The sequence below is a fragment of the Phyllostomus hastatus genome, unplaced genomic scaffold (assembly GCF_019186645.2).
Source record: "Phyllostomus hastatus isolate PE091 unplaced genomic scaffold, TTU_PhHast_1.1 phas_scaffold_28, whole genome shotgun sequence".
NCBI classification, from domain to species: Eukaryota; Metazoa; Chordata; class Mammalia; order Chiroptera; family Phyllostomidae; genus Phyllostomus; species Phyllostomus hastatus.
In genome coordinates, this window is record NW_025334022.1 from 19,248,312 (window position 1) to 19,274,463 (window position 26,152).

A 26,152-nucleotide genomic window follows, 5' to 3' on the forward strand; every position below is an offset into this window, starting at 1 on the left:
ATCTACCAGTTGTGCTGTCCCTGAGATGCACCAATTAACCACAACTCACACACCACCTTCCGCCTCCTTGCTGTCCAAAGTGCTAGACACTCTCAAAGTCTCTTCAGGGTAGTTCAGTTCCCCCACTGAGTTAAGTCTTTCTGGGGACTGCTAACTCCCTGAGCCCTGATGGATATTCTCCTCTGTGGGGGCCACCTCCTCGCCTCCTCCTTCCTCTTAGAGAGCCAGTCCAGCCCCATGAGGCCAGGGCGCTGCTGTGTGTGCCTGTGGTTGGAGCATCAGGGCAGGCTTATGGCCAAGGCTTCGCCTGCCTGTGGGGGCACAGCCCGGGGAGGCAGGGTCAGCTGCTGCAAGAGAGTTCCCTCATCAGTCACAGAGATTCTCTTTTTCAAACAAAATTCTCCTGTTCAAGCCTGCTGCTCCCACCAAGCGCCTAGCCTCTCATGCAGCTGAACCTCCCAACCAGACCAGAGACTGTCTGGGTCAGGGTCTGTCATGGCCCAACTCTTCTCCCTTCTCCAGGCATCACCCAGCTCCCCAATTTCTCTGGTAATGACCCAGCCCGAATCCATAGTTTCAGTGAGTGAACACTGTCCCTGTGCGTCTGCCACTTCATCTCTATTCCCCGCCCCCAAAACTTCAAGCATCTGGGTCCATTTCTCTGGTGCTGCTCTATCTTCCCTGTTTGGCAGGGGTGGAGCTGTTGACCTGGCTATCTTCCAAGACTCCTGTGTCAGGCCTGCAGGCACCAAGCCTGAGGCTGCAGCAGCTGTTGTCCCTGCACTGGTCCCTGGTACTTTACCATCTGAAAACAATCTCCTTACCATCAGATTTTTCAATATCCTCTACAATTTTGGCCCCCAACCTTCATATATGCTGGGATACCATTGGATGTTCACTCTGTTCCTTAGAAGATCCTCCAGGTGTTCCACCTGTGCTCAGGGGAAAGTGGACTCTGCTCCCACCTACCTCCCTGCCATTTTCTTCTACTTTATTTTATTTTTAGAGAGGGGGAGGAAGGAAGAAAGAGAGGGAGAGAAACACTAATGTGTGATTGCCTCTCACATGCCCCCAAATGGGGACCTGCCCTGAAACCCAGGCATGTACCCTGACTAGGAATTGAACCAACAATTTTTTTGTTTGCAGGCTGTCACTCAATCCACTGAGCCACACCAGCCAGAGTTAATTTTATAATGATCATTGTTTTGGGATGTTTACCAACAATTTTACTATATTGGGGTTGAAAGAAAAAGTGTTATAATTTATAAATATATTTTTATTTTGGGTGACCTTTGCCCTATACATATATACTTCATACTTATTGAGAAGTTTGGCAAACTCAAATTCATAGTCATCTATGAAGCATTTCTTACTTCCAATGATATAAAATTACTTGGACTGTGGAGAGGCTATGAAGTTGACCTAGAAAACCCAAGCCAAAAAGTAATTTGTCTGTGTCTGTCTATTCCTCTATCATCTTTCTTTCTTTCTACCTATCTATCTATCTATCTATTTATCTATCATCTATCTATCATCTATCATTTATCTATCATCTATCATTTATCTATCATCTATCATCTATTTATCTGTCTATCTATGTGAGTTTGGCGTTTTGTAATGCAGACTGTTCTGTATTTGGGGTAAGGCCCTTAATAGGGTTTCCTGTTCCACTTTTAAATGACCTCATGTAACCACTCTCCATATTTACCATGTTCTTGAATTTCCATCTGTAGATGTAAGAATATCATAGTTAATGTGCTAGCAAAAATTTATTGAGTGCCTGTTGTGGTCTAGATGCTTTCTAGGTGCTAAAGATCCCATGCTAAGGATCCAAGATTGACAGAGGGTAGACAGAGAGTAAAATGCAAATAAATCAGAAGATTTCTGATAAATAGTAAGAATAAGAAGAACTGGGTTACTTTGAGGGAGAGTGACTAGGTGACCAGTTTAGCCAGGGTAAGTGGGGAAAGCTTTCCTGGAGAGGTGGGGTTGAGACTTGAAAGACAAGAAACAGGCAGCCATGAAAATATTTGGGAGAAAACTCATCCAAATACAATTAAAAATGTCTATATCTGTATATTTCAAAGTTCCTGAAAAATAAATAAGCTTAATATATAAGACTACCCAGTCTGCCTAGAGCATAATTAATGAGGGAGATGGTGGAGGAACCTAAGAGTGGAAAAATAGGAAGATGCTACATCATATAGTAGCTTGTAATCCATGCAAAGGGGTTTGGATTTTATTTAAGTTTAATGGAGAGGCAGTGAAAGGTTTTAAACTGAGAAGCTTGATGTTTTCAAAAGATACTTTAAGTGCTATAAAGAGAACAGGTTGTGAGGGAAAATAAGTAGAAACAGGGAAACAAATAAGGAGAATATTGTAATAATCCGCATGAGCAATGATAGTGACTTGGACTGGGGTTTTCCAACACACAAATGAATCTGAAACATTTTAATGATAGAATTATCTTAGGAAATAGATTTTTGAAGGTATGACAGCACTTACTAATGAATGAGACCTGAAATTTGAAGGAAAGAGAAGAATTGAGGATGATGCCTACATTTTGTTTTTAGCTTCAACAACTGGGTGTTTATTCACAAGGAGAAGGCTCTTGGCAGGGAGCAGATTTGGAAGTGGAACGCTGTGGTCCTGTTTGGGATCTATCAATGCTGAGAGGTCTGTAAGACTCTTCAAGTGGCAATGTGAAGTAGGGAGCTGTACATATTATGTGATTTCTAAAGTTCAGAAGACCAGTTCAGGGCAGAGCTATATTTGAGAGGCATCAGCATGTAGATTTAAACTCATGTTGATGGGGGAACTCGGGAGTTAGAAAATTTTAGTTTTAGGTTAATAGTAAGCTTAGTAATGAATCCATGTAAAAAAAAAACTATTATTTCTGGAACTGAAGATATGACTCACCCTGACTCAGGCAACCACAGGCAATTTGACCTTCATGCCCAACTAAGACTGCAAGCAATCAAGATGGTTTCTGAGCCATTGTGTCCCGGAGTGGGCATGATCTGTGCCCCCCACCCTGGGACACAGATAAAGAATCACCCAGGACACAGATAAAGAATCACCAGTTAACAGATGAATGGATACTAGGGAAATTGCTAGACTGCAGCTTTTATGTGATTAATCTTTTTCTTGAGTTCCAAATCCCTTACCTACACTTTTTCCTCCTTATAAAATGGCTGCCTAGAAATGGAATGTAAGACAGTATTTTAGGGTACATAAGCCTCCTTCTTCTCAGATTGCCAGCCATCTAAATAAAGCACTCTTAAAGATTCAATCTCTGTCTCTGCTTATTGATTCTGGAGGTGACAGGCAGCATGAATGCCAACTTTTCCCATTTCAAAGTGGATGAGGTAGGGTAAGAGTATACAGAGGAAAGAAAAGAGTCCTGGAGCACTTCAACTTCTAAAATTCTTAGGAGGAATAGCCAGCAAAGGAGACCAAGTAAAAGTTTCTAGAGAGATAGAAAACTAGATGAAACTTTAAGAACAACAGTCTTGTTGTCCATGCCAAGTGCTGCTGATGGGTCAATAAAATTAGATCAGAGATTTCATTGTTGGCTTAGTCAAAATATAAGTCATTGATATCATTGGTGAGAACTTTTCCAAGACAAAGTTAAGTTAGTGAATATAGATAATTACAGCAGGTCTTCAAATAATGTCATTTCAATGTAGTTTCATGATAACATTGATGAGCAGCTCTTTGAACTTAACTCTTATTTATATCAATTAGCCTATTTTAAAATGGGTTTTATTGTACGTTGTTTTGCTTTAATTTACAGAGCCTATCAACAACATTAAGTGACAACTTATTGTTTTTGGAATAGTATTTCAATACTATGGTTGGAAAAATAAATAAAGATCAAGAAGTTGAGTAAGTGAGTAAAGACAAGTATTGGAAGAATTGTTATCATTGAAGGGGAATAGAAAAATGGAGAGCTTGTTTGTTTGTTTGTTTACTTGTTATATTTTTAAGATGGGTGATAATGAGGCCTATTTAAATGACAGTGAGGTTAGTTCATCAAAGGGATAGAAGCTGATAATTTAGTAGAAACCAGACATAACTGCAGGAGTAAGTATTTGTGAAGGTGAGAAGGGATGGAATTCAAGATACGAAGGAACACATTCTTAGGAGGATACTTCTTTATAACAGCAACAAGGCAGTAGAGTATGGGATTTAGAGTCAGTCTCTGGAGACAGACTTCTTGGTTTCAGATCTTGTGTTTGCCACTTGTTTTTATTTGTCTGTGACCTTGGGCAAATATGCTTTGTTTTCTCTTCACTGAAATGGGGATGATATGTGGTAGCTAAATAACCAAACTCATAGAAACAGAGATTAGATTGGTGGTTGCCAGAGCAGGGAGTGAGGGGTAGGGATGGGGGAATTTTTTGAACAGAGTCAAAAGGTACAAAGTTCAAGCTATAAGTCTTGGGGATGTACTGTACAGCATGGTGACTATAGCTCACAATACTGTATTCCATATTTGAAAGTTACTAAGAGTATAGATCTTAAAAGTTCTCACATGGAAAAAATGTCTGTAACTATCTGAGGTATGTTTAACATCATTTCATGACATACACATACATCAAATCATTATGTCATACACTCTAAACTTATACAGTGTTATATATGTCAGTTATATCTCAACAAAACTGGAAAAAATAAAAATGTGAATATAGTAATAGCCCATTGCTCATGGGGTTATAGTGAATATTAAATAGGTTGAAATGAGTGAAATGTATAGAAGTAATTGTTGGCGCATAGTAAGCCCTAAATAGATTCTAATTATTGTTGCTGCTACTGTAGTTATTATATGGGAACAGATGCCAGTGTGTTGATAAAATAGTTGGTTAGAAGATGAGGCAGTTGTCAGCTGACTGTACCCATTAAGTCTAAGAATGTGATGAAATTCTCAGAAGGATTAGTGAATAAAAGTTAAAAATTTGAGGATGAAGAAGATATTAAATGTTTGTTTTTTCTCCTGATTAAATACAACAAATATTAATGGGAGGGAAGTGGGGAGGGTTTGGTGGGTGGGCTGGATTGGGAGTAAAAGGGAGAAAACTGTACTTGAACAATGATTAAAATAAAATTTAAAAAAAGAATTATTATGAAAATAATCTTGTACTGGGAACTCTATATCATTGAATTGTTATGAGAAGTAAATGAGGTAATATCAAAGAAATACTTAAAACAAAAAGCACTATATGATTGAAATTATTATTTCAGTGACACGACTAGTCATAAAGTGAAATGTTCCCTCAAACAATTTGAGGTAGGGAATAATAGTAAAGGACATAAAGTAATTGGTTTGATTTTACTCCCTAAGTCATCAACATTTTTTTCAATGATTCATAGACACTGATTATATTAGAGGATGTCTTTTCTTATCCATATGGATTATATTTTTACTAATTTTGAGGCAAAAATTAAAGTCTACATATTCAACATTTATTTAGATAGCAAAGGATTATGGTCTCAAAATATGGAATATACTGATTAGCCTTTCAAGTTCTCTTGTACTCCACCTGTGATGATTTAACAGGGTAAGTTTATTTTATAACAAGACTTAGGTATTCATGTTTGTAGCAAAATAAAAATGCCATGTAAAATCCTGGCAAAGTTAGCATTTAGAAAACATGAAATCTTCCCATTCAGCTGGTCATTAGGCCTTTTCAACTGTCAGTGTCTCTTGCAATCTGCTTTAATAACAGCATAAAATTAGCTTTATATGGATGAGATACACTAGGGGGTAATATTTCAATGTAAATATCAAAAGCCCAAGAAAGCTAACTCAAACAGACAAATGTTCCCACTATCCTTCATGACACTCTTTAGCTATGAAGACTGGCAGTTGATTTGTGTAAAGTACTTTGAATCATCATATGGATATATTATAATTAAGTACTTACTGGAGTTCTGGAAAATATATTCAGGAAAATGATATAGATAGTAATATGTCATTAATGTACATTATTTGCCTTCACTTATATAGTTCAGTCATAACTGCTAAGAAAAATTCCAAATAATTGGATAAAAGTGATTATTAGTTCAAGTATTAGTTCAATGATTAGTTCAAGTATAATTATATCCATTCCCCCACCACTCTCCCCCACCAGAGCCATCCCCACTTCCACCTTTTAACCCTCTTTAGTTTTGTCCATATGTCCTTTATACATGCACCTGGAAACCCTTCTCCCTTTTCTCCCCATTATCTCCTTCCACCTCCACTCTGGTTACTGTCAATTTATTCTTTATCCCCATATTCCTGGTTATATTTTGCTTGCTTGTTTGTTTTGTTAATCAGGTTCCACTTGTAAATGAGATCATATGGTATTTTTCTTTCATCACTGGGCTTATTTCACTTAGGTTAATGATCTCCAGATCCATCCATGCTATCGCAAAAGGTAGGAGCTCCTTTTTTCTTTCTGCTGCATACTATTCCATTGTGTAAATGTACCATAGATTTTGATCCATTCATTTACTGAGAGGCATTTAGGTTTCTTCTAGCACTTGGCTATTATAATTGTGCTGCTATGAACATTGAGGTGCAAAGGTTCTTTTGAATTTGTGTTTCAGGGTTCTTAGGGTATAATCCCACCAGTGAGATTGCCGGGTCAAAAGGCAGTTCCATTTTTAGTTTTCTGAGGAAATTCCGCAGTATTTTCCACAGTGACTGCACCAGTCTCCCTTCCCACCAACAGTGCACTAGGGTTCCCTTTTCTCTATATCCTCTCCAACACTTGTTCCTTGTTGATTTGTTTGTGATAGCCATTTTGACTGTTGTGAAGTGTTATCTCATTGTGGTTTTCATTTGCATCTCTCTGATGGCTCGTGATGCTGAGCAATTTTTCATATGTGTCTGGGTCCTCTTTATGTCCTCCTTGGAGAAGTGTTTGTTCAAGTTCTTTGCCAATTTTTTAATTGGGTTGTTTGTCTCCCTGGAGTGGAGTTGTGTGAGTTCTTTATATATTTTGGAGATTAAACTCTTGTCTGAGATATACTTGGCAAATATGTTTTCCCATACAATTGGTTCTGTTTTCATTTTAATGCTGTTTAGAAGCTTTTGTTTTGATGAGATCCCATTTGTTTATTCTTTCCTTTATGTCTCTTGCTCTAGGGGACATATCAGTGAAAATATTGCTACTTGGAATATCTGAGATTTTCCTGCCTATGTTCTCCTCTAGGATTTTTATGATGTCATGACTTATATTTAGTCTTTTATCCACATTGAGTTTATTTTTGTTTATGATGTAAGTTGGTGGTCAAGTTACAGTTTTTTGCAAGTAGCTATCAAGCTCTCCCAATATCATTTGTTGAAGAACCTATTTTTACTCCATTTTATGCTGCTGCCCCCTTTGTCGAAAATTAATTGACCATAGAGGCTTGAGTTTATTTCTGGGCTCTCTGTTCTGTTCCATTGGTCTATCTGTCTGTTTTTATGCTAGTACCAGGCTTAAAAATAGAGGCCTTCTAATACAGTTTGGTATCAGGTATTTTGATACCTCCTACTTTGTTCTTCTTTCTCAAAATTGCTGAAGCTATTCAGGGCCATTTATGGTTTGTTCTGTATCTGTAAAATACATCATTGGTGCTTTAATAGGGATTATGTTGAATCTATAAATTGCTCTGGGTAGTATGGACATTTTGATGATGTTATTTCTTCCAATGCATGAACATAGTACATGCTTCTATTTGTTTTTGTCTTCCTGAATTTTTCTCTTCAGTGTTGTGTAGTTTTCTGAGTACAGGTCTTATACATTCTTGGTTAGATTTATTCCTAGGTGCTTTATTTTTCTTGTTGCTATATGAAATGGGATTATTTTTCCTGATTTCTGTTTCTGATATTTCATTGTTGGTATACAAAAAGTGGGAGAAGATAATTGGGGGAAAAGGGAAAGGGTTTTCAAGAACAATTATAAAGGACACATGGACAAAACCAAGGGGGTGGTGGCATCAGGGGAGAAAGGTGGGGATGGCTGGTGTGGAGGGGAATGTGGTGTGGGAAATGCAGAAAACTGTACTTGACTAACAATAAAGTAAAAAAAATAAAATAAAATAATAATTACTGTTAAAATGCCTTTGATTTTCTGAATATTAACTTTGTATCCTGCTGTTTTGCCAAATTATTATCATTTATTAAGTCAAGTAGTGTTTTGGTGGAGCCTATGCGATTTTCTATGTACACTGTCATGTCATCTGAAAACAATGACAGTTTTGCTTCCCTCTTTCCAATTTTTTATGGCTTTTATTTCTGTTTATTGTCTGATCACTGTGGCTTGGACTTCCAATACTATGTTGAATAGAAGTGGTGAAAGCAGACATCCTTCCCTTGTTCCTGATTTTAGTGACAAAGCTTTTAGTTTTTGCCCATTGAGTATAATGTTGGCTGTATGTTTTTCCTAAATACCATTTATTATACTGAACTTTGCTCCCTCTACTCCCACTTTTCTGAGTTTTTTATCATAAATGCATGCTGTACCTTTTCAAAGGCTTCTTTCCACATCTGTTGATATGATCATGTGATTTTTATATTTTCCTTTGTGTGATATATTATCTTCATTGATTTGAGAATATTGTACTGTCATTGCATCCTTTGTATGAATGTCACTTGATCATGATGTATGATCATTTTAAAATGTTACTGGATGTGGTTTTTCAATATTTTGTTGAGGATTTTAGCATCTACATTCATCAGTGATATTGGCTTGAAGTTTTCTTTCTTTGCTGTGTCTTTATCTGGTTTTGAAATTAGAATGATGCTGGCTTTGTAAAAAGACTTTGGTACTCTTTTCTCTTCTTGGATCTTGGAATATTCTGAGAAGGATATCAGTTAACACTTCCTTAAATGTTTTCTAAAACTTCCCTGTGAAACCATCTGGCCAGGGCTTTTGTGTGCCAAGAGTTTTTGATTACTGCTTCAATTTCTCCAGCTGTCATTTGTCTGTTCAGGCTTTCTGCTTCCTCTTCATTCAGTTTTGGGAGAGTATATTTTTTCTACAAATTTTTCCATTTCACCCTGGTTTTGTAGTTTCTTATCATATAATCAGTGTTTGTAATAATTTCTTACAATTCTTTGTATTTCTGTTGTATCAGTTGTAATCTCTCCGTTTTCATTTCTGATTTTGTATAAGGCTCTTCTCTCTTTTTTTCTTGATGAGTCTGCTTAAAGACTTGTCCATTTTGTTTATCTTTTCAAAGAATCAGCTCCTGAATTTATGGGTCCTTTGAAGTCTTCTTTTAGTATCTATGTCATTTAATTCTGCTCTGATCTTGGTTATTTCCATACTTGTACTAACTATGGGCTATCTCCGCTGTTGTTCCTCCAGTTCTTGTAAGCATAGGGTTAGGTTATTTATTTGAATTTTTTCTATCTTTTATAGTTAGCCCTGTACTGTTATGAACTTCCCTCTCAGCACTGCCTTTGCTGTGTCCCATAAGTTTTGGCCCATTATGAGTTCATTTTCATTTATTTTCAGAGATTTTTTATTTCTTCATTGATCTCATTCTTAACCCATTCATTGTGTAATAGCGCATTTTTCAATCTACATGAATTTGAGTGTTTTTGAGGTTTTTTCCTGAGGTTGGTTTCTAGTTTCAGTCCCATGTGGTCCCAGAAAATGCTTGATATGATTTTAATGTTATTGAATTTGTTGAGGCTTGTTTTGTGTCCTCTTTGTGGTCTATCTTTGAAAATGCTCCATGTGCATTTGAAAATAATGTTATTTTGCTTCTTTGCAATGAAAGGATGTATGTATATGTGTGTGTGTGTGTGTGTGTGTAAAATCAGTTAAGTCCATTTGATGTAGGGTAGGGGTGTCAAACTCATTTTCACTGTGGGCCACATCAGCCTTGCCGTTGCTTTCAAAGGGCTGAATGTAATTTTAAATCCTTAATAGTTAAGGAGTAGTTACATTTATACACTCCTAAAATTATTTCAGATGTAATTTCAACTCCTTAACTGTTAAGGAGTAGTTACATTTATATAGTCCTAAAATTATTTTGGCCCTTTGAAGGCAACTGCAAGGCTCACCTGGCCCCTGGTGAAAATGAGTTTGACACCCCTGATCTAGGGCAGTGTTCAATTCTACAATATACTTGTTGATATTTCATTTGTATGATCTATCTATTTTTGACAGTGGAGTGTTTAAATCTTCTAGTATAGTTGTGCTGCTGTCTATATCTTTCTTGATATCCTCCAAGATTTTCCTTTTATATTTTTGGTGCTTCTATGTTGGGTGCATATACGTTTACAATATTTATTTCTTCTTGATGGTTTCTTCCGTTGAGTACTATGAAATGTCCTTCAGTGTCTCTATTTGTGGCTTTTGTTTTGAAGTTTATTTTGTCTGATATAAGTATTGTTCTCCCACCTTTTTTTTCCTGTCTTTTGCTTGGAATATTTTTTTCCAACCCTTCACTTTCAGACTGTGTCCATTTTTTTTTTGAAGTGGGTCTCTTGTAGGCAGCATGGTACAGATCATGGTTTTTGGTTTTTGTTTTTTATTCATTCAGGTACCTTATATCCTTTGATTGGAGCATTTAATCTATTAACATTAAAGTTATTAATGATAGGTATTTATTCATTTTCCCCACTTTGTACCTGTGTTTCTCTCTCTCTCTCCCTCTCTCTTTCTCCCTCTCTCTCTCCTTCCCTCCCTCCCTCCCTCTTCTTATAGCAGTCCCTTTAGCATATCTTTCAGTGTTGGATTGATAGAGGTGTATTCTTTCATCCTTCTTTTGTTGGGAAATTCCTTATTTCACCTTCCATCTTAATTGAGAACCTCACTGGTAGAGTAGTCTTGATTGCATGCCTTTGCTTTTCATTACTTGGAATATTTATTACCATTCCCTTCTGACTTGTAGTGTTTCTGTTGAGAAGTCAGCTGCTAGACTTGTCAGAGTTGTATTCATATTTTTTCAGTCTTTTTTGTGCAGCTGCTGTACCTGATTTTTTCTTTCTACCTTGTCTTCCAGCTCACTAATTTGGGCCATGGCTTCATTCAGCCTGCTTGTAATTCCTTCTAATGTGTTTTTTGTTTCAGAAATTATATTATTCATTTCTTCCTGGTTCTTGTTTTATAGTTCATATTTACTTCTTCTATATGAACAACATAAATACAAGTTCAGAATTCTCTATCTGATATTTTGCTTACCTCCATTTCATTTAGTTATTTTCCTAGGGAGACTTCCATTCCTTTTGATTGAAGGTTCTTTCTTTGTCTCCCCATTTTACATTAGTCTTTTTGTTTGTTCCTGTGATTTCTGATGCTGTGCCTTGTTAGCTGTCTTTGTAGGGTGAACTTCTATGATAGGATTTCTGTGGGACTCAGTGTACTGGTTTCTTTGATCTACTCGTCTGGATGTTCTAGGGTTGCCATTTCATTTTGTTTGTGTGCATTTTTCTTGTTGTACTTTGATTTTACATTTTGGTGGCTCCTTTTTTGGTGGGTTCTCTCCCCCAACAGGTTTACTGGAATTTACAACTCCCACCTTATCTTGTATGTGATCAGGTGCTCATCGAAATTTAAATGGATTAAGACAGTGGGAGACTATTTTATGGGATTTAAAGTACCAAAACAGGTAGGAGATCCTTTGGAGAAGTACAGCAATAACCACGATATTTCACCCAACTAGTCACTTTTTATAAAAGGTGAAAGAAAAATAAGACTCTTATTAGAGGGGGAAAAGAATGTGAGCTTACTTCAGAAAGCAGAGCACTTATGCAAGGTTAGATGGTGAGACATAGTGAGAACAAGGGATAGAAACTTGGTGTAGTGTGCGAGAGAATTAGTTTAATCGCAACAGTAATAAAATTCAGTAAGATAGTGAAATAGGCCAAGACCAGGGAAGGGTGCTGTGTGGGAATTGGAAAAACAATAATATGACAAGAAATATATGACCTGAATAAAAAGAATAAAAAGTAAAAGACCAAGAGTAGTGTGTTATTGGAATATGAGTGAAGGAAGAGAAAATAGAAATGTAATATGAAAAGGAAAAAAATTAAACCCATCAAGCAATTAAATCAAAGAAACAAAAGAAAGAAAACTACATGGAAGGAAGAGAAATAAAAAAATAAAATTATTTAAAACATAATAACAAAAATAAAATAAAAATTAGAAAGTAAAAAATAAAATTCAAGTTCTGTAGGATAGCAAAGTGAATTTTGTCTCACTTGTTGGTGTTAGCCTCCTGATCTCTCTCTGGATTTGTCTTTGATCTTTCAGAGATCCCAGTCTTATGTTCTTAAGCTTGAAAAAAAAAAGAAAAAAAAGCCTCCTGCTGGCTTTGAACCTGTCAAGCGTGTTCTGCTAGTCTTCCTGGATGCTCCAAGTAGAGGGGCCCTGGGCTCTGTTTTTGCCTTCCCATCATCCTGTTCCATCTCCTTACCATCTGCTTTTAAACATCCTCTGTAATCTTTGACTTCCAAATTTCATATAAATTGCAATTTTGTTGGCTATTCACTCTGTTCTTCAAAAGATTGTCTAGGTGTCCCAGATGGGTGCATGAGGAAGTGAATTCAGCTCCCACCTACCTTGCTGCCATCTTCTACCACCCAGAAGTCTATCCAGTAATTCTTGCTCCCTAAAATTAGTATAATCTTAATGTATGATACTGAGTTATATACATATTTCTACACTTGTACACATAGACACATACAGATTCTCTAGGACATAAATATGTCACCTTAAAGAGGACAAGACTGTGATGCTCAAGTAGAATTTGAGTCAGCTTTTTATCTCTTGAGTTAGGGAATTCCATCTGGGAACTTTAATATTACAACACCTAATGTCTTTTATTCTCTGGTAACAAGAATGTCTTCATCCTTGGATAGTTTCACACCACAATGGAAAGTTTGTTGCCTTCATGAGATGTAATCATTGGAGTGCCTGGTGGATAGAAGCCTAGTCAGATTCTCCCCAGACTTTGTTTATGTGTAAGCATTTATAACAGTTCTACATGAAAGAATTGTCTAAGCAGAAGATTATTGGCAAAATGGTGAAAAACTGTAAACAAACCAGGGAAGTATGAAGGATATGATTCTTCATTAGCAGAGAAAAAAGGGAGGACCCTATCATTTGTGCCATTTCTAAGAATTTCAGAGTCTTTGCAACAGATTAACTTGAGGACTGTCAATAATTAAATATTCCTGTTAAGCAAAAAATGGAATCTACTAGACTTCAAATCTGTCCAAAGACTTGGTGTTTGGTTGAACACTTCTAAGGTGCCACCTGTGTCTCAGCTTATAACTTGGCCAGGCCCATGATGCCAAACACACATGAGGGTGGTGAGTTTACCATCTACTGAAGACTCTAGTGCTGGCTTTATTATAGCTGCTAATGATGAAATGGGCAATAACCAGATTCCACTGACAGTGAGAAGGAAACAGTCATCTGGAATTTACATGTAAAAATCCTAAGTGAAAATTGTTCACTAATAAAATATGAACTAAACATCAGATGGGATTTCTTTATTTCTTTTGATTTTTTCATAAGCCCATTGCCTACACCCCAGAGAGTTGGCAAGAAATTCCAGAGCAGAATTTCTCATTTCCCATCAATTTATTTGTGTCCCTTGATGATTATGCTCTTGTCGTAAAACCATACTCATTTTGTGGCTGGGTATAATTAAATATTTGTCTATAAAGTCATTTGTGTTTCTGTATAAACCACATATCCTAGCTCCTGGTAAGTACCAGAGTGAACTAAGTGAGACTTGAAGGGCAAGCATTCTTGCTTATCTATGATGCTCAATAATGGCTCTTGAAATACTTCAATGATTGAGATTTTAGGCAAGTCAGAATAAGGAAGGCAGAGCAAAGATAGTATGTCAATAACTCCATTTGATGGCTGAAAAATAGGACACACAAAAATGGTTATTTGTCCTATGTATATTATTGGTCACATTCAAACAAGCAGTAAGAAAACATAGGTCTTATTTTCGAGTGTTTTCCTTAACTTTATTCTGTCTTTTAATATCTGATGGCAGCATAACTATAGCTTACTTCTACCCCTGATTTCTCAGTCACAATTCAGGAGGCTATCCTTTGTCAAAAATACATCTTAGTTTTAATGATTTAGAGAATATGATGATGCCTTATGAATCCACCATATGAATATGCCTTACAATAAATAAACCCTGATATAAATTCTACAAATACCACAACATGCCAATTTATTAATGAATGATTTAAGGTCCCCTACTAAAAAGTGATTCTTATGAATATTTCAATGATCTGGCCACATGCCACCCAATTGATGATTTAGCTGATATAGCTGATAAACTAGATGTTCCCTTGCTTCCCTAAGGATTCCTACTAAGGCTATGAACACTGCCCAGTATTGCTTGTTTGGAGTTATACTTCCATATATCTTGAGTAAGTGATAAGCATGTATAAATATTGAGAAGATTACAGACCTTCCAATTACATAGCACATAAATTTTAATTTCTTAAAATTTATCATATAATTCTAAAGGAAGTAAAGTGCCATTTCTGTTTGTCAACTATACCTCTAACTCTTTCAAATAATCAGGGTTATAAAATAAAAACAAAAGCTTGATTTTGTGAGCATTTTGGGTTTTTTTTTATAAAGTATATGCCACATGCTTAGAAATTTAATCAATAGGTGATGATTCACTTATTTCTAAATAATCAAAACTGATTTTGGAAAAGCCTTTAGATATTCAAAAACTTTCTGTTCTTGTTATAATGATACAATCTGTCCTATGGAAAATAGGTTATTATACTTCTTAAATAAATATGATTACATCAAAGATTGGGTTTGAAACTTTGAATTTCTCATTTTGGGGGAAGGACAAGGCAAAAAAGGAGGTGTTTTGGACATTGTAGAAAGAGCACTCCCATCCATAAAAAATATTCCAGTAGCTAGAGAATGTCTAAGTGAAAAAGTAATTGTAAATGGACATAATTGGTATAAACATGTAATACAGCATGAATACTGGTGTTTGTTCCAAGCAACCAATATTCAAGATCATAAAGAAAACTGAAGAACAGATCAAAATACATTTAATTATATTTTGTCATGGATAGTAAAATAGCTTAAGACATGGTCTTTTGACTATGGAAATGCTTTTTGTGTGGTATGAAGAGATACTTTTATATATTATTTGCCAGAATTTTAAACATTTAATGGTCAAAAACATAATAAATTCAGTTCATTTATTTCCTGGACAATCAGGTAGATTCTTTCTAGCACACAATAAGGAAATAAACTTCTGCATGGTTTTACCGAGATTTTCTTCCAAGGTCCTTCCAAGAAACAGATCTGGTGTGGAAGTTCTTCCCCTAGTCTAGCAGCTTCTATTCTGTTAGGTGGTCCTAAACACATTAAGTATTATGATGTAGAATTTCAAAATAGTGAAAGTAAGTCACATACAGAAATGCAGATGGTCCATGGTTTTACCTTCAGAAGCCCCATGTTAGTAATACACTTAAAAAAGACCAGTCTTTCAAGAGAGCATTTGCATTGAACCAAATCATAACAACAAAAACATAATGACTATTAGTTCTCAGTGATTAAAAAAATCACAGGTGCTGAGATGTTGGGAACCACCCTGACTGGTATCAGAAGCTGAAACCCCCGCCTAGGCTAAGGCTAAGGGAACGCCCTTGGTACCATAAGCCGGCAAGGAGACAAAAGCTTATCCTCCTGGCAGGAATGCTGCTTCTGTTGCTTTATTCATAACTGAACCCCAAAAAGCTTGGTCGGTTAGCCAAAGATGGGTAAGATTCCCCACGGGGGGAATGACCTAAGACAGGCACAATCACTTTGGGAGGCCCCCCAAAAGAAGGACTTGGGGGGCTGCAGCAAAAGGGGGGTGATGGACCCTCGCTCCTCGGCTTTGACAGAGCCTGAGTTCTCAGCGTCTGGGAAAAAACCTCCTTGTCTCCCAGTTGCTTTAGTTCCCTTGCTCCACCTAAGCCTGAAACAATGACAGGGTGGTGCAGCTCTGTACTGAGAAGTGCGGATTCCCCGGGGTGATCAGGCCTAAGAAAGAACATGTAAATTACTGTGAAACCTTCTTTGTTTAGAATGCTCTCAGTTGAATGAGAGGGGTGCAAGGAGGAAGTTAGTTTGTTCCTCAAAGTCTTACAGCTCTTTTACCCCAACTCAAAATAGACCAGCAGAGTTCTTTGTTTTCTATGGTTCCTTACTTCCCCCTAATGAGTACTGTACTTTACCTGAATTATTATGCAGAATGAGCCCAATAAAAGCAGGTATGGACTGTAAATTGGCGCGCTCCCCACTAGGGGGGGTGGCCATTTCATCCCTACTTCCCCACAGAAACTAGTCTGTCTCTGTGCGTGTGTTTTTTCTCGTGTGTTTTCGTCAAGCCATCCACAGCGTTCCATGGTCACTGCTGGCCGGTGACCCACGCGCAACAGCTGGCGCCCAACGTGGGACAGCGATTCGGGACCACAGAGGTGGGACCCGGTTCGAGACCACTTGGAACCAGCGGCTACGAGCCGTTGCTGTGGACAACGCATCAACTTCGGGTGGATGTGCGTGCTAACAGCCCAGGTAAGGGCCGACGACCCCGTACTCTTTCTCGGGCATGTCGTAGGATGCGTTGAATTTTCAGGGAAGTAGGTCTTTCTTTTCTAGGTCGTTTCTCTCTTCGCAACCATCTATAATTGGGTAAATAGTAATTTAATTCTCAAGTTTGGGGGAACAAACGATTTGCCTTGAAGAAAGTAATCAGGTGATTTGTTTCGGCCAATTAAAAATAAATAAAAGGAAGCTTTTTCTTAAAAAAAAAAAGAAGGAGGGTAAACATAGGTTGTAACTTATATAAAGGGCAGAAAGCTTTTCTGCGTATATTACAACAAGTTTTTAAAGAAGCAAAATATAAGGTGAAAGAAAAGCATCTGGTTCAGCTTTTGCAATCTATAAGAAAATATTGTCCTTCATTTCCTGATAGAGGGACGTTAGACATTGATGTTTGGGAAAAAGTGGGTGAAAGGTTGAAATCTTTGCAAAACAGTGGTATATCTATTGGTGTGCACACCTTTGTAACCTGGAGGCTTGTCAGAAATCCTCTCGAGTTCATTTGGACAAACAAAACAGAACTAGATGATGAGGAATCTGATTCTGACAGTGAAACGGTGTGCAAATTGAGTGAGCAGATCACGGAGGCCCCACCTTCACCCCCACAGAGAAGGATGGAGTTTGCTCTGTATCTGCTCTGAAAAGGAAATTGAGGATTCCAGGGAAGGTTGAAACGTCACACTCTAGGAATGTAAATGGGAAACTGTAAAGATAAATGGAAAAATAAAGGTTTTAGGAAAGAAGTTATGTGATGGTAGTTAATAATTGAAGGTATAAGGCATGGAAATGCAATCTTGGTGAATATCAGAAGGGGTATGAAAGAAAAATTAGAAGGTTTGTGAATGTTGCAGAAAGTCTGTGGAAGTAAACGTTTTAAGAAGGAATTATGTGGTGTGTGTTAATAATTGAAGGTATAAGACATGGAGATGCAATCTTGGTGGATATCAGAAAGTGTATGAAAAAGAATAGAGAGTTTGTGAATGTTGCAGAAGGTCTGTGGAAGTGAAAGTTTTAAGAAGCCTGGTAGATATCAGAAGGAAAAGTATTTTCCTTCACACTTTATATGTTTCTCCCTACCTGATCCCTCCAGAATTTGGCATTCTAAAGGAGTGAATGATGACATAAGGTTTCTTTGCATAAATCTAACAAGACCAGTCGTTAATAGTGGTTATGATTTAATTGTGCCTTCCAACTCTCTCCAAATCTGTCATCTCCAGAATATGACCAAAAATGAATGAATCCAAATGGCATTATACCATTTGACAATGCACTGCCCTCCTTTTGAGTCCGACAGTTTGTTAACACCTGGTTGCACTTATTGTTTAATCAATGCTACTTTAGAATTAGTCCAGCAGGCTCAATAGATCAGGAGATCCTGACCCGCCTTTCTGCAGTTGAATCAGCACTGGGCTGGATTGGCGAAAGCCAGGATGCACTCGTGACTCGCCAGCACCTAACCTGTGACCCTGGTTTCTCCAGACTGTGTGTCACACTGCTACAATGAAATTCCAGCCAACATACTTGGACTGATATACAACATCACTTAATGGGAGCTTTCTCCAATAACTTAAAAGGACAAATTGATAAATTGCAGTTGGAGTTACATCAGCAGCTGCAGGACATTCAATGTTTAACCAAACAGGACATTTTTCCAGCCCTTAATGAAAATATTAATTGGCTGAATCCTAAAACATGGTTTGATGGAATTAATTTGAGAATTTGGGTTTTTGGAGCTGCTGGTTGTTTAGAGATTGTAATATTGATTTGTGTACTTCGGTGTATTTGCAAATTGTTTTCCCAGGGTCGTATCAGAGACCAGCAAGTAGCCACCTTTATGGAACCCTTAGCAGTCCTAACTGAAAACAAGGGAGAAGGTATGAGAAACCACTCTGGCAGGCGTAAAATTAAAACTCAACACCCACGTAAGAAAGTAGGTGATGAGTCGGTGCGCAGAACTGCACCTGTTAAGAAATCCTCTCGTAAGAAGTCAGACTTGCATTATGCTCAAACTGCCATGTGATTTGCCTTTCCTGATATCTATGATAATTTCTCTCAAAGATTGAAATGTAATCAGACTTATTACTTTTGTTTTTCCCTTAATATGTTTTCTTGCACTGAATTTAGAAATTTAGGTATTCACAACCCATAGAATTTAGTTTCTGCTTTATATTTCTATCATTGCCTTATGATGTATGTTGCTTTTCTTCTGATTTGCATTTGAAAACAGCGAATCTTCTGATTTTTCTTTAAGATGTTGCTTTTCTTCTGATTTGCATTTGAAAACAGCAAAGTAGGTTTCACAGGCTTAACAACCACAATTGATTTTAAAAACTAAAAAAGGGGGAGATGTTGGGAACTGCCCTGACTGGTATCAGAAGCTGAAACCCCCGCCTAGCTAAGGCTAAGGGAACGCCCTTGGTACCATAAGCCGGCAAGGAGACAAAAGCTTATCTCCCTGGCAGGAATGCTGCTTCTGCTGCTTTATTCATGACTGAACCCCCCAAAGCTTGGTCGGTTAGCCAAAGACGGGTAAGATTCCCCACGGGGGAACAACCTAAGACAGGCACAATCACTTTGGGAGGCCCCCCAAAAGAAGGACTTGGGGGGCTACAGCAAAAGGGGGTGATGGACCCTCGCTCCTCGGCTTTGACAGAGCCTGAGTTCTCAGCGTCTGGGAAAAAACCTCCTTGTCTCCCAGTTGCTTTAGTTCCCTTGCTCCACCTAAGCCTGAAACAATGACAGGGTGGTGCAGCTCTGTACTGAGAAGTGCGGATTCCCCGGGGTAATCAGGCCTAAGAAAGAACATGTAAATTACTGTGAAACCTTCTTTGTTTAGAATGCTCTCAGTTGAATGAGAAGGGTCTTAGGAGGAAGTTCTTTTGTTCCTTAGTCTTACAGCTCTTTGACCCCCAACTCAATAGACCGGTAGAGTTCTTTGTTTTCTATGGTTCCTTACTTCCCCCTAATGAGTACTGTACTTTACCTGAATTATTATGCAGAATGAGCCTAATAAAAGCAGGTATGGATGGTAAATCAGCACGCTCCCCACTGGGGGGGTGGCCATTTCATCCCTACTTCCCCACAGAAACTAGTCTGTTTCTGTGCATGTGTTGTTTTTTCTCGCGTGTTTATCGTCGAGCCATCCACAGCGTTCCATGGTCACTGCTCGCCGGTGACCCATGCACAACAGTGAAAGGCTTGAAGTCTGCATGACCAGCATATTTTCCCTCTGCAGACACGTATATTGAAACCAAGTTATAGTCATAAAGTTGCTTGGTGATAATGGAATAAAAACAAAGAATATTAGATAGATGAATTTTTAATATTATCAAGCTAAGAAAGATAGTCACAATAACATTGATCTTATCAATGGAAGTAAAATTCTTGACTCTATTCGCAGCAATACCCTGTACCCATTTTCACAATAGAAATAGCTATAAATATAAAAAGGCTACTTTTAAAGGTTGCTTCTATGATTCTTATATTACTTTCAAATAATTAGTTATAAGGCAAGATTGCCACTACCTATAGCTTAAATATGCAATGATCAAGGAAGAAAAGGTTCACATGAATAAATAAATTCATGTAGGCAGGTCAGGAGAAAAAAAACTGGAAAGAGAGAGAATGATTGAATTGTTTTGGTAATACAGTTTTTTCAAAATACCTGTATGCATGTATATTTTTAATGATATTTTTTTCTTTTTTTAAAGATTTTATTTATTTATTTTAGAGAGAGGGGAAAGGAGGGAGAAAGAAAGGGAGAGAAACATCAATGTGTGTTTGCCTCTCACACACCCCCTACTGGGGATCTGGCCCTACAACCCAGGCATGTGCCCTGACTGAGAATTGAACCACAACCTTTTGGTTTTCAAGCCTGCACTCAATCCACTGAGCTACACCAGCCAGGGCAAAACACTTATATTTTTATTTGTTTTATATTCTATATTTTAAAAATGTGTAATTTTACACTGTTGTCAAACAAATTGTGACTAATGTTTCATTATTGAAATAACATTTCATGTACTTTTGACAATTCCATTTGATAGGAGTTGAAACTCATTTTTTTCTTTTTGGACAATTTAGGAAAGAGTGCCTGACCCATTATGATTCTCTGATCTATATTATGGAATGGTGATATACTCAGTCAGTTGATACATAAATAATTATTCCATGCCTACCATGTGCTTAGCGGACTTCCATTCAAGGCATTATAGAAGCACTATAAAATATGGTTCTTGTGTGAAGGAGCTTATGATCTGACCTGCAAGAGAAGACACACACATATCTAGCATTAAGAATTATACATGACAATGTATAATTAAATATTATGGTGTATGATACTGTAGGGGTTTAGAACAAGTCACCACAAGATGTGCCTCTGTGTTATGCAGATTATTTTGAACTAGAGACAACTGAAACCCTGTAGGCTCAGGAGAAATTTCTGCCTCACCCCTTGCCCATTCCCTTAACTACCTAGAAGAATTTGAGTTAAGGATCTGCCCAGAGTAAAAGATTATTAGAGATACCTTCTTATGACTTACCTATAGGGCAGGACATCCTTTTAGTGACTAAACATCTGCTGTTATTATTCTGCAATAATCTTTTGAAGTCCCAAGGCACCTTACCTCATCTTTTGCTCAGAATGCCATATATACCACATTTTAATTTTCTGTACCTGAACCTTTTGTGTATGGGGTTCCCATCATATGCATGTAATAAAATTTATTCATTTTCTCTTGTTAATCTTTCTCATGTAGATTTAATTGCCAGCCAAAAGAATGTTGAAGATAAAGGAAAGTTTCTTCCTCCCCCACAATATATATTATAAGTGCTTAAACATCAGTGCAGGCTGGAATACCTAGGGAAGATGACATGGATGACCTGGAACTTGATTTACACTATAAAACCCGAGTAAGATTTGTATAGATTCAGGAAATAGGAAGGGAATCACTAATATGAATCTCATTTTAGTCATAAAAGTCTGTATATTTGTCCAATATGCCTTTTCCTGTTATGGTTTGCATATGGTGCTCCTACGATGCAGAAATGTAAGTCTTTACATATTTAAAGTTTTAAATCCTTTGTTTTGCAACTTATTTCACTGTTCTTATGCTTAGAAGACCCTTTCATAGTTAGTGAGTTGAATATTAACTTAACATGACTTTTCTTAATCCTTACCCAAGGATATGTTTTTATTAATATTAAAGAAAGAGGAAGGAAGAGAGAGAGAGAGAAACATGGATGTGAGAAAGTAACATCCATCGATTGTCTTCTGCACACACCTAGACCTGGTATTGGGCATGAAATCTAGGTATGTGCCCTAACAATAGATCGAACCTACAACCCTAGTAGGTATTTTCTGTCACAGGAACTATTTCTAAATTACAAAAAGTAATGTACATTTTAGTTGGATCTCTGTTATCTATTTAAAAACTGCATGGAAATGATTATTTAACATTCTCCCTTCAAGATTTTATCAATTTTAATGACTAAATTCTACTTTCACGTTAAAAAGTTCAGCACTTATCATTTATTCAGCACTTAAAGTCTAATGATGTGATAAAGTACAGTTCATACAAATAGTATAGAAAATGTAACTGATGGTTAATTAAGATAACGCCCACAGTACTGAATAGTGTCATCCTTTGGCACAAATACTAAGGTGAAGGAATGTCACTATTTAAACAGCAGAAAAGTAATTTATAAACATCATACTTATACTATGGCCTAATTCACAGAAATACCACTAGATGACAAAGACAAGAGGGGTATAAAAGAATGGTGTTGCCCTGGCTGGGTAGCTCAGTTTGTTGGAGCATCATTCTGTACAACAAAAGGTTGCAGGTTCTATTCCTGGTCAGGTCATGCACCAAGGTTGTGGGTTTGATGCCTGGTCAAGGCAGGGCTCATAAGGGAAGCAACCCATAAATGTCTCTCTCTCTCTCTCTCTCTCTCTCTCCCCCCCATCTCTCTCTCACTCCCCTTTCCTCTCTTTTTAAAATTACAAAAGAAATGATTCTCAGGTAGGATTTTTGAAAAAGAAAAAAAGAAGAATGATGGTCTCATGCCCTCAACTCAATGCAATAGATGCCCTTCTGTCCTGAGGCAAAAATACCCTACCTTTACTTTAGTTTTATCATTTATATAATGAAGAACACATCTCTGCTTTAATTACTTCATATGATTTTAATAATTGAAAATTGAAACAAAAAATAAGAATATTGACAAGCAGTGTTATATAAATGTAGGAGAAGGTTTAAAAAGTATACATACAAAACACACAGAACAGACCTAAGTTGCACTGTATTGATTTGAATGATGGTTTTAGTCACTTAGAAGACTTATGCTTCATAATAATTTTCTCAACTACCCTTCAGTATGTGTTCATAGATACATATATGATTAGGAAATATGGTAAAACTGAGAGCCTTTAAAGTTATCCATTGCTGAAAAAAAATGTAAACTCAGTAGGGACTTGTAAAATACATTTCCTAGGTCACTTGTAAGATGGATGCCCCAGGTCATTTCTAAGATTTAAAATCTCCCATTTTAACTCTGGCTCTGTATCTCAGTTGGTTGGAGCACTGTTCCAATGTGCCAAAGTTATGGATTTGACTTCTGGTCATGGCACATACAAGAAGCAACCAATGAATGCACAAGTGGAACCATAATGTGATGTTTCTCTCCCTCTCTCTCTCTCTCTCTCTCTCTCTCTCTCTCTCTCTCTCTCTCTCTCTCTCATTAATAAAATATTTAAAATCTTCAAGTTTAGTCAAGAAAGAATATTTGAAATAATTTTAACAAACATAGATTTATGTTACCAAGCAAGGGCCTGCTGCTCCATGCACATAGGAACCAAAACTATGACACTGCCTTTTGTGAAAAGAAAGAGTTATTTATTTAATGCTGAGTCCCTTAACTTTTAAGGGTTAGGGAGAACAGGGTGGCATGAGGTAATGCTAGCAGGGCAAGTTTTGATAGGAGCTTGACCAATTATGGTATAGGGTTGAGGGGCAAGAGAAAGCACAAGGGAATTCCAGTCCATTAGGGTTTGATCCATCAGTTCCATGTTTGTCCACATTTGGTCTAGGTACTGGATTTTCCTTAGTGAAGGATTTCTCACTCTTTAAAGGACTCTTGTGGCCACAATTTCCACATGTAAATTTTGTAGACTGAAATTTATTGGTTCTGGGGTCATTTTGGGGACATAAGTGGCACATGTGCAATACTGTCTAAAATAATGCAAAGCTTGCATTAATCATCAATCTGTGATCTGTGAGCTAATGTTTTGTTTACACATCCATTATAAGTTGTAATATTGTGATTTTTAAGAAACCAAAGCACACCTTTCATATATATATTTGGTCTTCATCCACAGTGCCTTGCTGACAGCTCACCAAACTTTTGGAATTTCCCTAGTGATAAGAGTAATAGGATCATCTTTTGCTATAATATTTGGTCTCCTGTTCTGAGTTTCTGAAATCATTTCAGAGCCATAAAGGGAAAATGGGTACCTTGTTTCATAACAAGTCCCTTTCCACCACCACTGGATTTATGTTATTGAAGGCAACCTTTGAAAAGCACCTAAGGATAGACCTTGTTGCCAGGGGAACCAACCTAGAATAGTGGCTTGGAACTTTCAGTCCCAGCCTCTCATTTTCGTTAGGGTGAGGGACTAGAAGTTGAATCAAATGCCAATAACCAATGAGTTAATCAATCATGCCTAATGAAGACTCTATTTAAAACTCAAAAAGGAGAGGTTCAAGGAGCTTCCAGGTTGAGAAATTAGAATATGTTTTCATACCAGCAAGCTGGAGCCCCAAGCTCTCAAGAAAACAGAACCTCTTTGTTTAAGACCTTGCCCTGTGAATCTCTTCTTTTGGCTGTTGGTTTGTATCATTTTTTTTTGTAATAAATTCTTGGACACAACTAGGGTGTCAGAGAATTGCTTGTAGGGAAGCTTCCACACACATGCACATTGGAATCGGGTCCAGGTACATAATAAAGAATAGTAATTTAAAACAACTAAGTATCTGATATTTACAATAAGCCTAGTTTTGATAGATTGGTTAGTGACTGTATTTTTTAGCAATCAATTCTAATAACAACAACACGAATAGTTAAGAATGATAATGATCAGTGAACTGGTATAAATATGGCATTTGGAAATTTGTAATGTATTATGAGGCAGATATTACATAATGAGGTTTAATAAAAGTTTTTTGAATTAATGAGAATAAATAAATGCTAGAGATTCTCTTCATCTCTCTCTATTTTTAAATTATAAGTTACCAACAGAACTTTATTTTTTTCTTTTCAGCATCCTGTTTTACAGCTTCCTTGGCTCTTTTTGCCTGGATACTGAAGAGTCAGGCATTGGTACAGGCCATGCAAAGACCAGCAAAGGCCTTGAAGTTTTTCTTCTCCTCTGTGATGACCCTGGCTTTCTCCTTCTTGTAGACATTCTTTATGGGCCTCACTGGTCCTGTCAGCTGGGTGACAAACTAGAGCTCTTCAGTAGAACTGTCTCTCCTGTTGGGTGCTAAGGGCAGCCAGAGAAGAGTATGAGTTTGCAGTAGTATTCCTTCAGCTATGACAAGTGGGCCTACAGAAAGTTGGTGGTCTTGTCCCACCTCCTTGGATCCACCAAGATCCTAATGATCTAGACAGCTGTTTTGTAGATGCCGACCACCCTTAACTCCTCCAAGTTGAAGCCTCTAATGGGGGGAACTTCGTGTATCACTTCAATATGGGGTATTTCCCTATGGGCCACATGGGTCTGGAGGAAAGGCAGAGGGTAATGTGGTACATTTTGGCTTTCTGGGTTGTGTATCTGTGGTCTTCCTGGTTAAACCACTTGGTAACATGCTGCTGCCAGTCCTTGTGGAAGTGGGGCTTTTGGATCATGCTGTTTTGACTGAGTGCCATGGCTGCTGCCTACAGGCCCAACTTCTCTGAAAGAGAATGGCTACCCGGAAGCTCCCTTCATTCCATTTAGCAATTTTGTTTCTGTTTTCACATGTTATATTTGTCAATGTAAGAAACATTCAAACCTGTAGAGAATTTTTGGTGAGTTTATTAGAGCCAAACTGATGAGAATTGCTGGAAAGCAATTATCTCGATGGATTGAGAAATGCTCTGGAGAATGGCAGTTTAGGACCTTATTTTATGTTATAATCAAAAGAGGAGACATAAGGGGGTTACACTGGTGATAGATTAAGGAGGTGTAAAAAAGCAAAGTTGGGGAATCTCTGGGATAAGATAAAAGGTAAAATGATAGACACATACCTTTTTTTTACATAGGGGTGTAAGAGATAGTCAATAGTCAACAATTAGCATGATATAACAATGAGGGGATTTGTGGTCTCAGCTTGTGCCCAATGGGTTTGGAAAAAAGGGAAGTTATCTTGACATTTCAAAGTTACATTATCATAGATGCAAAAAGGCAATAGGCAGGCTCAGTTAAGGTAAATATTGATCTTTGTTAGGGAAAAATACCGGCCTAGGACATGACTACCCACTATGAACTGCTTTTAGTTAATAATTTTTAATTTTAGACCATTATT

At 37.4% G+C, this 26,152-nt stretch overlaps 1 pseudogene; it reads right to left on the bottom strand.

The window, feature by feature from the left end:
- Positions 1-1,594: 1,594 nt before the first annotated feature.
- LOC123805063 lies at positions 1,595-25,514 on the bottom strand (annotated as a pseudogene).
- Positions 25,515-26,152: the final 638 nt, after the last annotated feature.